A 19,385-nucleotide genomic window follows, 5' to 3' on the forward strand; every position below is an offset into this window, starting at 1 on the left:
AGATTCTGGTCACATCGTCACTATAGTGACTTTAGGTATATCGAAATCAATAGTGTTTGTTAACTAGTGTAATTATTACAAACCTTTTAGTTTAGAGTAATAATTATTATTATTTGTTTAGAGTGATTTTGCCCACTATAGTGTAATTATTATTTTTAAAGATTCTGGTCAAGCATTTTAATTTTGTAAAATACAAACAAATAAGCTGTTTTTTTAAAAAAAAATTAACCAAAAAGGATTAGAAAATCATTTTGGTCCAATACTTTAAATTTTGCTCTATACTTTTAATTTAGTGAATATTAATCTAGTTGGCTCAAATTTTATCAGTTGATAGCCGACTCTTCAAACGAAAGATTTTTAAAAAAATAATAATGTTTTTATTGTTTTTTATTTAATATGTTAGCCAACAGAAATTAACAAGCTATGGGTAGACATAGACAACTTGATAAATTAAACACTTATTTTAAAGGTTTTAAATTTAGGGAAAAAATGCAAGAATCATCTAACTTAAACTATGGAATTTGTTACAATAAATTAGGAAAAAATGCATGAATCAGCCAACTTGAACTATGAAATTTGTTACAATGAATTCTTGAGTTTTAAATTTGGTGGATCACTCTAAACTAAAAGGTTTGTAATAATTACACTAGTTAACTTTTCTTTTGATCAATCATCGTCACTATAGTTTATTAAGGTTACAATCAGCCTCTTCTATTACTATTGATTTCGATATACCTATAAAATTAAAATTTCGGTCCATATCAACTTAAATATTTTAATCCTTAATTTCGATCATCATCAATATTGATTTAGAATCCATCTATTTATGCTATGTTAATACTTCTTTTTATTTAAATTATTTTTTAGGCTAATTTATATAAAATACTCTTAAACTCTAGAACTTGCGTAAAAAAATATTCGTAAACTTTCAAAAGTTTCAAATAATATGCTAAATTTTCAAAAATAGTTCAAAAAACTTTTTCATTAGATTTGGATGGAAACTGGTTAGTATTTTCTTTAAAAATTTCCTTGATCTTTCAAACTTACTAAAATAGTAAAGAAGAATATAAAATAATTTTGACTATTAACACACATTCAACTACTAACAAACAAATTTGTTAACATTGAAGTCAGAGTGTGGGACTGAGCCTTCTGAATGATAAAGACAAAAAAATTGTTTTGTTTCGTTGGAAAAACCAACACAAATATCATAATGACTTTCTCTCCCCCTACTACTAAGTTTCGATAGAAAAGGTTGGAGAGACAGACTTTATGAAATTCTTTCCTACCTAAAGCAGCGCAAACGTCCCCCTTCCCCCAGAATGCTAAAAAGGTGGGAGAACAAGAGTTGTCACGAGAGGAAAGAGAAATGACTAAAAGAAATCAACGATTCTCTCTTCTTAAACAATCTATATCCTCCACACTTAATCGGCATTTGATAAATCATCCAACCCCAAGCAATCTTAGTTATTGGTGGGGGTTCAGTCCATTAGCAAGTCTTTGTTTAGCCATTCAGATAGTTAATTGCATTTTTTTAGCTATGCATTACACACCTCATGTGGATCTAGTTTTCAACAGCATAGAACACATTATGAAGATGTTGAAGGGGGCTAGTTACTCCGTTATATGCATGCTAATGGGGCAAGTATGTTGACGTGGCTTAAATATATTAATTATGTATTTTTTAAGTTGTGGATGTGTCAAAACATTATTATTATTATTTTTCTAAAAATTCAAAACATGTAGTGAATTTGCGAGAAAAACGAGGCACAATGGGAACACAAATATTAATAAATATAATATTAGAATAAATATATAAACAAATAAAATAAAATAATGATAAATAAATAAAATAATAGAAAATAGGAAATTTCTTCAAAAATCTCCATTTTCTCCAAAATTGGTGGAGTTTCAACCAATGTATATATCTCTACAAAATCCACAAATGACAACTTATTTATAGGAAATTTTGGCAAGTAGAAAGTGGCACACTTCGACACCATGCATGTTTGAAGGACACATAGCCAACACATGTGATAATGAGAAAATGGCACTTGGCATTGGACACTAAGCATGATACTTGTTGAAATTCCTTGAATCTATTTGCTGGTGCTTCGAAAAACCTAGTACGGGGGTCTCACTATTCAGATTTCGTATTCAACATATTTATTTATTTGCAATTATTTACGATTTTGACCCTAGGGTTTAAAGTAGTGCGATATATAAACTCTCTAACCTAGAGGTGCCATTTTTTTTTATGTAATTTTGAAAACATTCTCTCAAATAATATTGTTCTCCCTCTGCCTGTGGACGTAGCTAACACACTGTTAGTAAACCACGTATATTTGTGTGTCGATTTTCCTTATCTCTACATTCCTTTTTGTTTCTTTAATTGTTGATTTCTCAAAAAATTGGTATCAGAACCTTGTTAGGTTTTTTTTCAAAATTCCGCATTTGTTCGACAATTGAAGATGTCTGGCGTGAACGTAAAGATCGAAAAATTTACCGAGAGGAATAGTTTTGGTTTATGGCAGATCAAGATGCGATCCCTGCTAAAGTAGCAGGGGTTGTGGGCGTCGCTGACGGGTAAGTCAAAGAAGGTTGCCGTGGATGACGAAGAGTGGCAAACTCTTAAGGAGAAGGCTCATTCGACGATCATGCTATGTTTGGCTGATGACGTCATCATCGAGGTCGTAGATGAAGAAACTGTCGCTAATCTTTGGTTAAAGTTGGAGAGTCTTTACATGACGAAGTCTTTAACCAAGAAGTTATTTCTGAAGAAACGTTGTATCATCTACGTATGCAGGAAGGTATGTCTCAAAGAGACCATCTCAATCAATGAAATAAAATTTTATTAGATTTACATAATGTAGAGGTTAAGGTTGGTGATGAGGATGCTGCCCTAATTCTGTTGGCATCTTTGCCGCCGTCTTATGAGACTTTCGTTGACTCATATATTGGAGGGAAAGAAACTCTGACCTTAGAAGATACAAAGTCCACGTTACTTATGAGAGAGGACCGTCAGAATGCAGGAAGTTCAGTTACAAAAAGTCAGGTATCTGGGTTAGCTGCTACAAGAAGCAAGGGATATAGGAATTCTGGTAAGCAGAAGTCGAACCAGAATAAAAGGTCTTCGAAGTCAAAGAGTTCTAGATCAAATGATATTTGTAACTACTGTAAAGAAAAGGGGCATTGAAAAACCGAATGTCCTAAGATAAAAATGAATCAGGAAAAGATGGAAAAGAGTGACAAAAGGGAAGCATCCGCCTCTGTTGCACAAGTTGAGAGTGATTCTGAAGAAGTCGAGATCGATTCTAAAGGAGATCTAGCTTTAGTTGTGAATGAACAGTCACATTCTGATGATGTGTGAGTTCTTGATTATGGGGCATCTTATCATATGTGCCCAAATAGATAGTGGTTCTCAACCTATTAGCAAATAGATGAAGGGAATGTTAGCATGGCTAATGGTGCTATATGCAAGATAGTTGGAATCGGCTCAGTCAAGATACGAACACATAATGGTGCCTTCTACACTTTAAAAGAGGTCAGACATGTTCCATTAAAGAATAAGAGTTTGATATCCTTTAGTGTACTTGATAGCAAAGGTTACAGTTTTGAAGGTAAAGGTGGAGCAATGTATGTCTATAAGGGTTCTAAGGTAGTTCTGAAAGGCATAAAGCGTGGAACACTGTATTTTCTATTAGGTTCCACGATAACAGGTTATGCTGTTGTTGCATCGTCAGTCGTTCACAAGGATGATATGACTAAGTTATGGCATATGAGACTTGGTCATCTGAGTGAAAAAGGGATGCAAATTCTGTCAAAAATAGATCTTCTTTGTGGGCACATGGTGCAAGATTTTGAATTTTGTGGACATTGTGTTTTTAGGAAGCTTCATTGCAGCAAGTTTTAAAGAGGTGTTCACCGTACAAAAGGGACACTTGATTATATTCATTCAGACTGTTGGGGAACTTCCAAAGTTGAATCTATTGGAGGCAGTAGGTACTTCTTGTTTATAATTGATGATTACTCAAGAATGACTTGGGTTTTTATGATGAAACCTAAAAGTGAAGCCTTCAAGAATTTCAAGTAGTGGAAGATAATGATTGAAAATCAAATTGAGAAGAAGATTAAAAGGCTGCAAACTGATAATGGTCTGGAATTCTGTGGATCTAAATTTAATGAGTTATGTAAAGCTGAGGGGATTATTCACCATCATACTGTTAGGAATACTCCACAGCAAAATGGGGTTGCAGAACGTATGAATCAGACGTTGTTGAAGAGAGCAAGATGCATGCTCTCTAATGCAGGGTTGGCTAGAAGGTTTTGGGCAAAGCAGTAAATACATAATGTTATCTGATCAATCATGGACCTCACACAACTATTGATTGTAAAACATCTTACGAAGTGTGGTCTGGTAAGCCTGCAGATTATTCTTTATTAAAAGTTTTTAGTTGTACTGTCTACTATCATGTTAATGAGGGTAAGTTAGAACCGAGAGCTAAAAAGGTTATATTTGTGGGTTTTGGGGATGAATTTAAGGGATATAGAGTCTGGTCACCTTATGAGAATAGAGTCATACTTAGTAGGACTGTGATATTTGATGAAAATTCCATACTTAACTCAACTATAAAGCCTTTTATGACGTCTACTGATGTGGGAGAAAGTAGTAGTGTTGATAAACAGGTGGAGATACAATTCACTTCGGTTGTGAATGAATTACAACATCAAGGTGGAGAAGATCAACACATTACTACAGAAACTGATGTGCAACCATAAATTAATGTGCCTAGAACGTCAGAAGTTGATTTGCCTGAAAATTCTAGATCACGAGTAGATTAACCGAGCATAGCTCGTGATAGAACTAGAAGAGTTGGTGTTGGACCTCCTGTGAGGTATGGTTTTGAAGATATGGTTACTTTTGCATTGCAGGTTGCTGAAAAGGTGGATCCTCATAAGCCATCCACCTATAGAGAAGTTGTATCATGTAGTGAGTTTGCTAAATCGCTTGCTGCTATGGGGGATGAGATGGAATCTCTTGACAAAAATCAGACTTGGGAATTAGTTAAACGACCAAAGGGGAGAAAAATTGTCACTTACAAATGGGTCTTTAAGAAAAAGGAGGGAATATCGCCTTCAGAGGGCATTAAATATAAAGCTCGAGTTGTTGCTAAAGGGTTCACACAAAGGGAAGGAGTTGATTATAATGAGATCTTCTCACCAGTAGTCAGACATACTTCTATCAGGGTTTTACTAGCTATAGTAGCACATCAGAATTTAGAATTTGAACAACTAGATGTGAAGACAGCTTTCTTACATGGAGAGTTGGAGGAAGAGATTTATATGACCCAACCATATAGGTTCTAGTGTCCAGGTAAAGAAGATTATGTTTGCAAGTTGAAGAAATCTTTGTATGGGTTAAAGCAATCTCCAAGGCAGTGGTACAAACGATTTGACAGTTATATGATTGGACTTGGCTATAACAGGAGTCCGTATGATTGTTGTGTATATCACAACAAAGATGATGATGGTTCGATGATTTGTCTACTTTTATATATAGATGATATGCTCATAGCTGCAAAGTCCAAGTCTGATATTCTGAAATTGAAGAATCTTCTCAGTGCTGAGTTTGATATGAAGGATTTGGGTGCTGCTCAGAAAATTTTAGGTATGGAGATTTATAGAGACAGAGGTAATCTTCTTGTCACAGAAAGGATATATTCAAAAATTATTGTCCAGGTTTGGTATGTCATCAGCTAAGCCTATAGATACTTCTAGTGTTGTAAATGCTCGTTTGTCATATGAGTTTTCACCACAGTCTGAAGCTGAGAAGAAGTACATGTCTCGAGTTCCTTATGCTAGTGCAGTGGGAAGTTTGATGTATGCTATGGTCTGTACTAGGCCTAATCTTGCTCATGTTGTTATTGTTGTTAGCAGGTTCATGGGTCAACCTGGGAAGGAGCATTGGCAAGCCGTTAAAAGAATTTTTCGTTACCTTAGAGGTACATCTGATGTTGGTCTTGTTTATGGGAATTGCACAAAGTGTTTGGTAACTGGTTATTCTGATTCTGACTATGCTGGAGATGTTGACAGTAGGAGGTCTATGACTGGCTATGTGTTCACTCTGGGTGATTCTGTTGTTAGTTGGAAGGCAACCTTACAGCCTACAATTACTTTGTCTACTACTAAAGCAGAGTACATGGCCTTGACAGAAGCTTCTAAAGAGGGAATATGGCTGAGGGGGTTAGTTGGTGATCTTGGTTTGCATCATGACCAAGCTATTGTATCTTGTGACAGTTTGAGTGCAATATGCCTAGCCAAAGATCAAGTTCATCATGAGAGAACTAAGCACATAGATGTAAGATATCACTTCTTAAGAGGTGAGCAGAGAGTTAAAGTGATGAAAATCGGTACTGCTGATAACCCTGCTGATATGTTCACCAAACCGGTTTCACAAGGCAAGTTCCAACATTGTTTGGACTTGCTGAATGTTTTAAATTGTTAGTGGTCCCCTTTGTAGGACACTTTGAGGCATGAGGGAGAAGTCTGGGTACGTCTGGCGATATTGATTTATGTTGCATTTGATACATCTGTTATCTGGGAGAGAATTCAAGCAAGGTGGAGATTTGTTGAAAAGCCTTGAATCTGTTTGATGGCGCTTCGAACAACCTATTCAGATTTTGTATTCAACATATTTATTTATTTGCAGTTATTTACGATTTTGACCATAGGGTTTAGAGTAGTGCGATATATAAACTCTCTAACCTAGAGGTGCCGTTTTTTTATGTAATTTTGAAAACATTATCTCAAATAATATTGTTCTCCCTCTGCCCGTGGACGTAGCTAACACACTGTTAGTGAACCACGTATATCTGTGTATCGATTTTTCTTATCTCTACGTTCTTTTTTGTTTCTTTAATTGTCGATTTTGTAACAAACATTAATGGGCATCTATTATTTTTATATAATATTTATAATACTCCCCCTTAGATACCCATTATATATATGAAATATGCCTCATTAAAACCTTACTAGGAAAAAACTACATGGGGAAAAAATTATAGTGAAGGAAAAAGAGTACATATTTCATATAATTTATACTTTTAAAAGAATATATTTGCTCCCCATCATGAAAACATCACTTAAGATCTCTAAGTCGCTGCATTCCAACGTTGTGTACCAATTTTTCAAAGGGTAATGTAGATAATGCTTTTGTAAATAAGTCTGTCAGGTTATATTTCGAACAAATTTGTTGTACAGTGATGTCGCTATTTTCTTTAAGATCATGTGTGTAGAAAAGCTTCAGTGAAATATGTTTTGTTCGATCTCCTTTAATATATTCTCATTTGATTTGTGATCTTTATGTTGTGTTGTCTTCGTATAATATCGTTGGAAAACTTTTACTAGAATATAAACCACATGTTTCACGAATGTGCTGAGTCATTGATCTTAGCCATACAAATTGCCAACTAGCCTCGTTAATTGCAAGAATTTTAGCATGATTTGAGAAAGTGGTTGTTATGGTCTATTTCACTAACCGCCACGATACAACAGTTCCTCCATATGTGAATGGATAACCTGTTTGAGATCTAGCTTTATGTGGATCAGATAAATATCCAGAATCGGCAAAACCAACTAGATTAAAATTTGATTTATTTGAATAAAACAAACCCATATCGATCCTTCCTTGGAGATAACAGAGTATATGTTTAACACCGCTCTAATGTCCTTTTATTGGAGAAAATTATATTTTGCTAATAAATTTACTGAAAATGCAATATATGATATTGTATTATCAGCAAGATACATAAGTGCATCAATTGCACTAAGATATGCTACTTCAGGACCAAGAAGTTCATCATTATCATCTTGAGGTCGAAATATATCTTTCTTCACATCTAGTGAACAGACTTCTATTAGAAAGTTCAATGGATGTGCTTTGTCCATATAAAATCTTATCAAAACTTTTCCTGTATAAGATGACTGATGAATAAATATCTCATCTGCTAAATGCTCTTTGCAAGCTAAGAAAAAATTTTGTTCTTCCGAGATCTTTCATCTAAAATTCTTTCTTAAGATATTCTATTGTCTTTGAAAGCTCTTCAGGTGTTCCAATTATATTTAAATAATATATATATACAGTTATAAAAACAAATGCTCAGTGTGGTTTCTTTATAAAAACATATGGACATATTGGATTATTTTGATATCCTTCTTTCAATAAATATCCACTCTGGCGATTATACCACATTCATCCTGATTGTTTCAATCTATATAATGATCTCTGTAACTTTATTGAATACCATTCCCCAGAATTTAATGTATATGTTCTAGGTACCTTAAATCCTTCTTGGATTCTCATATAAATAACATTATCAAGAGGTCCATATAAATATGTTGTGACTACATCCATAAGATGCATATCCAGATTTTTATACACAGTTAAGCCAATTAAATATCATGTAATTGCATCCATCACTGGAGAATATGTCTCCTTAAAATCAATACCATGTCTTTGTGAAAAACATTGTGCAACTAGTTTTGCTTTATATCTTGTGGCCTCATTATTTTCATTTCTTTTCCTCACAAATACCCATTTGTATCCCACAGGTTTAACACATTCTGGTGTTCGGACTAGTTGTCCAAAAACCTGGCGTTTTGCAAGTGAGTTTAATTCTACCTCAATTGCTTCTTTCCATTGAAGTCAATCTTTTTTGTGTCGACATTCTTCAACAGATTTTGGTCCAGGATCCTCATTTTCAGATATAACATCAAGAGCAACATTGTACGCAAAAATCTTTACATTAGTTCGATTCCATCTTTTTTCCTAACATGACAAGTTTATTGAAATCTCATTATTATCTTTAGGTATTTCACCTTCCTCACTAGTCATGTTGAGGATTTCTTTATGAGTATTTATATCCTCAACCAAGTCTTCTTGACTATTAATTATTTTTCTTTCCCGAGGATTTTTATCTTTGAAACCCACTGGTCTACCACGCTTCTGACATGTTCTAGACTCATTAGTGACAACGTGCTGTGTTGGGATATCAATTTTTTATGGAACATTTGTAGTTGGTATATGTGACTTAGTTTCTTTCTTTGCATCTATAAATTCATCTGGTAATTGATTTGCTATATTCTGCAAATGAATTATTTTCTGAACATCAAGTTTACATTAATTCAAATGGGGATCTAAATGAGACAATAACGATGCATTCCATGTAATTTCTTTATCCAACTTCTAAACTCCCCCCTAATGTTGGAAAATTTGTCTCATTAAAATGACAATCAGCAAATTGTGCAATAAATACATTGCCCATCAGGGGCTCAAGATATTTAATAATTGATGGGGAATCATATCCAACATATATTCCTAACCTCCTTTGAGGACCCATCTTAGTGCATTGTGGTGGAGCAATTGGAACATATACTGCACATCCAAAAATTCTCAGATAGAAAATATTTGGCTCATGGCCATAAGCTAATTGTAATGGCAAGTACTTATGATAAGATATTGGCCTAATGTGTACAAATGACGCTGCATGCAAAATAGCACATCCCCATATAGACGAAGGAAGCTTAGCTCTCATAAGTAATGGTCTTGCAATTAATTGCAAACGTTTTATAAATGATTCTGCTAAACCATTTTGTGTATGAACATGAGCTACAGGATGTTCAACACTTATCCAATTGACATATAATAATTATCAAAAGCTTGTGATGTAAATTCACCAGCATTATCAAGACGAGTGGTCTTGATTGTATAATCAGGAAATTATGCTCTTAACTTAATTATTTGAGCAAGTAATCTTGAAAATGCAAGATTTCGACTTGATAGTAAGCATATGTGTAACCATCTGCTGGATGCGTCTACTAATACCATAAAATATCTAAATAGTCTACTTGGTGGATTAATAGGTCCACATATATCACCATAGATTTGTTCTAGAAATGCAGGTAATTCTGTTCCCATATTAACTGGTGATGGTCTAATTTTCAATTTTCCTTGAGAGCAAGCATCACATGATAATTCATTAGATTGAAGAATATTCTGGTTCTTCAATGGGTGTCTATTTGAGTTCTCAATAATTCTTCTCATCATTATAGATCCTTGATGACCCTTCACAAATCGCTCATAAGTACAGCTAGGCCAATTTACTGTTTTGCCCTTGTAGTTACCTCTAACTCATAAAGTACCACTGATTCCTCTAATGAACAATACGTCATAGTCCCACTATGACTAAACCCTTCTCGGTCTAAGAGAAGGTGTGGCGCCACATTGTTCAAGCCATGGAATCAGCCTTTAAGGGAGCAATTTATCTACTTACCCATGCTTCAAGGAATGAGTGAATTCCATCTTGTGTAGCTGAGTTCCCAGCTCCCCAAGCAGACGAACCCCCAAAGTGGTAGGTTTGAGTCGACGATCTGGCCACTCGCACCCATGCAAATCAAAGGACCGACCTCATAGGTAGGAGTTTCCAACTCACTTTAGATTAAGGTTATGTTACCTATGGTCATCCTAGTGAAATGAAAGTCTTTGTCATGACCGCAGTTATATAATAAGACTAAACATTTTGTGGTCCGGTCTTATAGAGCACCCCCATTCGAATATCTAATACATGAATGGTCAGGATCAGACCATTTGTAGCACTTTACAACACTTGTAATACCTACAAAGCAGGCCACACTCGTAGGGTTACCAGGATAAGGTCTCCCTTCTTTATCCATATACTACAGACCATTTAGGTTATCACTTAAACCACGATCTACTTGTATGTCTCCACATACATGCTTAAGTTACAACGATAACCTGGGATCTTAGTTTATTGGTTTGTGGTTAATGCAACTAAAATATCTCATATTTCATAGATATAAGTGAATAAAATATTTCATATTATAAATCACCAAATGTTTGTTCATATATGTGTTTACAAACTACATGACCTTACGAGATTTAAGGCATCAACCCCAGCAGGTGCCACATTGTTTAAGACCTAGAATCAACCCTTAAGGGAGTAATTTTTCTACTTACCCCTGTTTCGGGAAAGGAGTGAATTTCATCTAGTGTAGTTGAGTTCCTAGCTCCCCAATCAGACGAATCCCCAAAATGGTAGGCTTGTTGAGTCGACAATCTGGCCACTCTCACCCATAAAAATCAAAGGACCGCCCTCATAGGTAGGAGTTCACAACTCACTCAAGATTCAGGTCATGTTACCTATGGTCATTCTGGTGAAATGAAAGTCTCTATTATGAACGATGTTATATAATAAGACTAAACATTTCATGGTCCGGTCTTATACAAACTTATTTGTATAGAATATCCCCGCCTGTATATCTAATATATGAATGATCAAGATCAAATTATTTGTAGTACTTTACAACAATTGTAACATCTACAATGCGAGCCATACTCGTAGTGTCACGAAGATAAGCTATCCAGCCTTATCCATATACTACAGACCATTTAGTTTTCATTTAAACATGATCCACCCATATGTCTCCACATATATGTTTAAGTTACAACGATAACCTTGGATGCTAGTTTATTGATTTGTGGTAAATGCAACTAAAATATTACATATTTGATAGAAAAAGTGATAAAAATATCATATATTAGTAATCACGTAAGAGTTTGTTCATACAATGTTTACAAACTATTAGACCCTCTGAGATTTAAGGCATCAACCCCAACAACCTCCCACTTGTCCTAAAGCTAGTGGGGTGTACAAGATAATAAAATACAAATACATAAAACAATAAACTAGGGCATAACACGCCCAGTACAAGATCTCCCATTTGCCCTAGTCCAGTCGTGGTCTATCCCATAGACCCATACTCTACAGGTGACCCTCAAACATTATAGCCGTGAGGGTCTTCGTAAATGGATTAGCAACGTTGTGCTCCAAAGCTATCCTTGTGACGATCATGTCCCCTCGATGCACAATCTCTCAAATGAGATGATAGTTCCACTCTATGTGATTGCCGCATTTATGACTCTTGGGCTCTTGAGAATTAGCCACAACACCACTATTATCACAATAAAGTGTGATGAGCTTTGACATGTCTGGAACAACTTCCAGATCAGTCAAGAATTTTCTGAGCCAAACGGGCCTCCTTAGCAGCTTCACAAGCTACTACATACTTAGCCTCCATGGTGAAGTCTGCGATGCACCCTTGCTTGGTGCTTCGCCAAACTACTGCTCCTCCATTAAGAGTGAACGCTGATCCTGATGTGGATTTTCGAGAATCCCTATCAGTCTGAAAATCAAAGTATGTGTATCCTGTAAGGATCAAATCCTTAGAACCATACACAAGCATGTAGTCCCTCGTTCTTTGTAGATACTTGAAGATGTTCTTAATGGCTATCCACTGATATAATCCTAGATTAGACTGATATCTACTGACTATCCTCACTGCATAGCAGTTATCAGGTCTAGTACATAACATTGCATACATCAAACTGCCTACGGCAGATGCATAGGGAATCCGTCTCATATCCTCAACTTCTTGAGGTGTCTTAGGAAACTATTTCTTAGACAAAGTAACTCCATGCCTGAAAGGAAATATGCCCCTCTTGAAGTTCTACATCGAATACTTGACAAGTATCTTGTCAATATACGACGTCTGAGACAGTGCTAGCATTTTGTTCTTTCGATCTCGAAAGATCTGAATTCCCAGAACAAACTTAGCCATTCCCAAATCTTTAATTCGGATTTGGGTCGCTAGCCAGTTCTTAGCTATAGTCAATAAACCTACATCATTCCTAATGAGTAGGACATCATCTACATACAACACTAGAAAAACTACTGAACTGTTGATGATCTTCTTATACACACAAGGCTCATCAACGTTATGATCAAAGCCATAAGATTTTATCACAGTATCAAAGCTTATGTTCTAAGATTTAGATGCCTATTTCAGTCCATAAATGGACTGATTAAGCTTGCAAACCTTTTGCTTTTGACCTTGGATTATGAATCTCTCGAGCTGTACCATAACAATGGTCTCCTTAAGATTGTCATTCAGAAAAGCAGTCTTGACATCCATTTTCAATATCTTATAGTCATGATATGAGGCAATGGATTGGAGGATCCGGGTTGACCAGCATGGCAACAAGCGAGAAAGTCTCCTCATAGTCAACTCCTTCTACCTAGGTATAACTCTTTGCCACCAGTCTAGGCTTGAAGGTTTGCACCTTCCCATCAGCACCCCATTTCCTCTTGTAGATCCATTTACAACCTATAGGTTTAACCACATTAGGTTGATCTAGAAAATCCAAAACTGAATTGAAGTACATAGACTCCATTTTGACATCCATGGCTTTGACCCATTCATCTCTGCCAACATCCTTCATTGCCTTCTTGCAAGATAATGGATCCTAACATCGCCATCAACTACTATAGCTAGGATTTCAGTTCAACCCATATAGCGAATAGGTGGGTTCGCAACCCTACCACTATGTCGAGGTTCCCTCAACACTTGAGATGGATTTGACCTACTAGATGAACCTACTTCAACAACTCTTGTTGAAGATTCAGTAGTTTCGTTGGACATCTCATTCAACACGATTTTACTTTTGGGTCTGTGCTCCCTTATGTGGTCCTTCTCAAGAAAAGTAGTATTTGTCAATACAAATACTTTGTTTTCTTTAGGATAAAAAAATTAACCACCTCTCGTTCCCTTGGGGTAGCCTACAAATAGGCATAACCTTGAACGTGGTTCCAGTTTCTTAGAATTGGCCTCAAGCACATGTGTTGGGCAACCTCAAATTCTGAAATGACGTAAACTAGCTTCACAAACATTCTATAACTCTAGAGGTGTTTTGGTAATACTTCTAGAGGGAATACAGTTCAGGATATAATCTGCAGTCTCTATCACATAACCCCAAAACGGGTCAGGTAAGAAAGCATAACTCATCATTGATTGAACCATGTCCAATAGGGTTCGATTTCTCCTCTCTGATACACCATTATGCTGAGGTGTATAGGGTGCTGAGAGTTGGGAGACTATTCCATGTTCTATCAAATAATTATGAAAAGTTAAATCCATAAACTCTCCACCTTGATCAGATCCATTTTTCAGCTTCAGCCTTGAATTCTTTGAACTTTTCAAAAGACCCAGACTTATGTTGCATTAAATAAACATATCCATATCTTGAATAATTATCAGTAACAGTGATGAAATATTCAGAACCTCCTCTAGTTCTTACATTCATCGGACCACAAATGTCTGAATGCACTAGCTCTAGAGGTTCTTTGGCTCTATGACCTTTTCCAGTAAAAAGCATTTTAGTCATCTTGCCTTCAAGGTATGACTCACACACAGGTAAAGAATTTTCTACTAACTCGCTTAGAAGTCCATTCTTCACTAACCTCTCAATCCTATTGAGATTAGTGTATCCTAATCTTAGGTGCCAAAGTTAGGCATTTTCCTTAGGATAAATTCTAGGTCTTTTATGTTAAGTTATGACAGTTTTAAACATTCTATGTTATGGAGGCCATTTGTTGCTAACGGCCTTAGCACATATAAATTGTTTTCCAGTTTAATAGAACATATATCAACACCATTCTTAGTAACAAACACTTTATTATGAGAAAAGTTCAATTGATAAGATTGTTCTAAAAGACACTTTACAGAAACGAAGTTCATTTTTAAATCAGGAACAACAAATACATCATTTAAAATGAGAAATTTGTTTTGTAAAGATAACCAAAGACCTCCCACTACTACAGCTGAGACAACATGCCCAGTTCCAACTTGCATCGTCATCTCATCGGCATCAAGTTGCCGTCAGGAACTAATTCCCTGAAATGAAGAACAATCATGGTTAGTGGCCCTAGAATCAGTAATCTAGGCAGAATCATCATTCTCCACTAAATAAGTCTTTAAGACAAGTAAATCACATTTACCTTGTTTGGCTTTCTTCTTTTCTGCCAAATACCTGGGGCAGTTTCTCTTCCAATGTCCATCTTGGTTGAAATGGAAACATTTTCCTTTTCAACCCTCATTGGTTGTCTATCCCTTGGAGCAGTAACTCTTGGGTTAGTAACAACCTTCCCTTTTCCACCTTTTTTTTTCTTCCACTTGTTGGTGTCGGAAGAGGAAGGTATAGACTTAGTTCTAGAGGTGGAACCTTTATGGAACTTTATAGAAGATGAAGCAACATTTGTTTCACCCTTCTTCTCCTTGCTTTTCAACAAGGATTGGAAAATTTGCATCTCATTGAGCAGAGTAGTCAGGTTGTAGTCAATCCTGTTCAGAACAGTATTGCTACGGAAGTGAAGGAAGCTATTTGGTAAAGATTCCAGCATGATGTTAACCTGGCTGGCCTCATCGATGCTTGACCTGTTCATCTCTGCCATGTTGAAGTGGATCATCATGTTGAGAATGTGTTCCCAAACAGATGAGCCCTCTTGCATATGTGAATTTAAGATGTACTTCAGAGCGTCGTGCCTGAGCTATATGGACGGTTGTCCAAACATTCCCTTTAGGGGCTCTATGATCTCACGTATAGTGACCATAGGCTCATGCTTCTTGGCCAAGTCTTTGTTAAGGCTTGCCAAGATATACGCTAGGGTCTTGTCGTTTGCTCTTGTCCAGCGCTCATATGCTTCCCGAACATTTCGAGCAGAAGTAGGAGGTGGAATGGGAGGACACTCCTCCATTAGGACAAAACACAAGTCATCGATGATTAAAATCGTGTTTATGGTATTTTTCCAACTAGCATAGTTTGCACTAATTAATTTTTTGGTTACAAGTAAACTTAGAGTCGCGGTATGCATTTTTAATTGCTGAAAAGAAAAAAATTAATCAACTCTACTTGCATTAAACCACTTTTAGAAAACCAATCAAGTTTTAGCAAAAGAGTCTAGAGTACCCTAAGTGACATCTATTTTGCAATGATGCTTCAGTGAGGCATAACAAAAGTTACCGTAGGGTGATCAAATGCCTCTTCACTGAAATGAGACATTCTCAACCATTAGACAGAAACAATTCTTTGTAATTGTAATTAATAGTCACCATTGTTCGGTCCAAAATTTGTTAATATCCTTAACAATTCTATGTAAGTGTAACTTCTCATTTTAGGTTCAAGAATTTTGCCTTAATGAGTAAACCTTAGGGAAAAACCGATAGAATAAGAGACTAAAGCAACCCTATCCATTTCTGGAGATCAAATACAGTGTCATGCAAAACTGCCATCATTTAGGGGGACACCCACAATGCCTCAAGGCGATGCATGAAACATCCATCCTAAAGAGAGAGATCGAGGGATATGTTGTCACACATCCCGCTCCCACTTCCTACAAACACTCTCTTCATTCACCTTGGTATTGACCTACCCAAATACCACCCATAGGGGGATACCCATGGTGCCTCGAGGCCGAGAGTAGTTCTCACGGTGTGAACTTTTAGGGAGAAACGTGTAGAGGTTAAAGTGAAGTATCATATACCCTATTTTCCTCCCACTGAGTGTTCTATCTAGGGTTCATTGACATAGAAAATACGATTACTAATTTGATCTAAGTGTTTGTTTAATTTGCTAAAAAACAACTATTGCTTTTGATGATTAAATAACTTTGATTCCAGTCCTATTAAACTCTTTAATAGGCTTTCAACAAATTTGGATGCATGTAACAAATCTATCTAATTCACCTTTCCAGGTAGGTTCCTAGGTAGAGATGCGACGTTTCCATCAACTTAAGTACCCCAACCTAGCCAGAACCAACCTTAGACAAAAGGTGCCTTACAGATACATTTATTACATATTTAATCTTTTATTAAGAATCAATTTAATCCTATTAAACTGATTTAAAAGATTAAACTTAGATTTCTAATCTCATTAGAAACGTGATCTTAGGTTTATCTCAATCAAATTTTAAAACACTTTTAAAAAATGATTAAAGCCTAAGGTTTGCATGCAACTCTTTATTATTGATTTTAATTCTAATTTTATTTATTATAACACTTATAAGAAATGAAACAATTAAAACCAATCATCACCTGAATGACATATATAAGTCATTTATAACATTTATTAATTAACCTAAGGTAGTGTCATGCTTCATGCAATGTTAATTCATTACTAATATATAATTTTTATATAACTAAATAATGAACTAGGCTATAGCATACATTCCATACAATCATTCACCCTTATATTATAACATTTATAATATAATTGATGCATGGATATGCTATAATGCATGCATTCATATACTATAACTCTTATATTATATGATGCATGAGAAGACTTTATGTAATTTAAATCATGCATACTAACATATTATAACACTTATAATATAACATGATGCATGAAAATAAATGCTCAACATATGGTGGGTTTTAAAACTATATGACATACATTATGACATATAAAATAAACATACATCACATGTACATTTAAACTAAAGTTGATGGACTGGGATAGACAATCTCAAAAATCAGAAATTAAAGGCTAACTTATTACAAAAAAAAGTCCACCGGTTCAAAACAAGTTTACAGCTCCACCAAGAACCCTTGCAACTGATCGTGTAGCAAACTCCTGATCGTCTAGCAGCGAGGCATCGAGTATAGATGATCGTTTATATGCGATCATGTAGCTTTTGACTATGCGATGAGAATGAAAGTCTATGCAATCGTGTAGCGAGCGTCGAGTATCGTATACTATGTGATCGTGTAGCTAATACTATGCGATGAGCATGATAGTCTACACGATCATTTAGCACACAAGCTTGCATCGAGTATCATATACTGCGCGATCGTATACCCATCGAGCACCTATGCGATCATGCAGCCAACGCAACACGATCGCGTAGCATTAACGATGCGATCGTTTAGCAAATGCTACATGATCGTGTAGTAAACTCTACATGATCACATAACAAAATCTAAACTACCATTTAGCTCTAGCTACACAATGTGACAACCTTCGTTTTGTCTCCTCCATCGAAACGCACTGCAATCCTTCTTCTAAAGCCTCATGAGCGACTCAAAACTAAACGAATGTAGACTCGATTGCAAATTTATTGCCCAAAAATGCAAGAGCATTTACAAAACAACTTTGTAAAATTTAAACAAAAAGACAAAAACAAAGACTTCTATCCCGAAAACATCCATCAACAAACCATCAACAAACCATCCACATACATTTATCATAAACACAATGCAAAATGTAAAACCCACAATTACTGTAAACTAATTTAATACAGAAATGGAATTTGGAATCAGAACTATAATCTGGCTATAATACCAATTGGAGGAACTCGTTTTACAAAGAGATCCTTGAGTGGAAGCGGATCGTCCAAATTCCATTTTTATTGAAAACTAAATTTATAGTAAACATACAAGATATGCATTAACAATAAATTACAGCATGCTAGAAAGAAGAAAAGGGTTCAAGAGATATCACCTTTGAAGAACCTTTCTTCGTGTAATTCCCTAAAAAGGTCACGAGCCTCGAATTCATCAACTTCTTGAAGATCTTCTTCAAGAGCATCACGAACCAAACAGAGAGGACACTACCACAGTGAGCTGGTATTCTCAAAGTGACAACCCAGGAGTAGTGGGCTTTGACTATTTTGGTTTGGAGGGATTGTTTAACTTTGGAGGAAGAAGATTGAAGAACACATAATGTTTCTATGATAATCAATCGTATAGCGATCATCAATCATGTAGTTGCTCTCACGTTAGCCTTAGAAGGAAGAATACAAACTAATTTCTTTTATTTCTTTTTCCCACAAAACCAATTAACCACCCACTAAGGTGTTTGGAGAAAAAATAGGAATTTATTATTCAAAATAATAAAATAATATAAATGAATATGATAACTAACTTATCATATCATATTTATATTAAGGATAATTGTAATTGGTACCACTTTGAGGAATAATAACCAAGTGTATAACATCATTTAAAAAAGATTGCAAATATAGCCAAGTCTATCAGTGATAGACTTCTATCGTTGATACACTCTTACCAGTGATATAGTCTATCACTAATAGACTCTTACTAATAGTATGGTCTATCACTGATAGACTATTTAAAATTGGTCATATTTGTAATTTTTTTACATTATGTTATATCTGCTAATACATTAGGTCTAATGCTTATATTTGCAACTGTCCCTTATATTAAACTATATGTTATATCAAATATAACAGATAATCTATAGTTTTAATATTATATTACATACAACGTAAACTATAGTTTCTTTTATCTATTTTATGACATTTAATATAAATCATATTTATATTAAATTTAACAACTATGAATCAGATTCATAGAAAATATATTTGAATCCCCTTCAAATATTTATTTCCTCCAAATAAACTATAATGTATCAAATACATTATAACAATTATATCAGATATAATTGAATCCCT

Source organism: Benincasa hispida, chromosome 9 (assembly GCF_027475165.1).
Source record: "Benincasa hispida cultivar pf3 chromosome 9, pf3_genome.v1.1, whole genome shotgun sequence".
Taxonomy (NCBI): domain Eukaryota; kingdom Viridiplantae; phylum Streptophyta; class Magnoliopsida; order Cucurbitales; family Cucurbitaceae; genus Benincasa; species Benincasa hispida.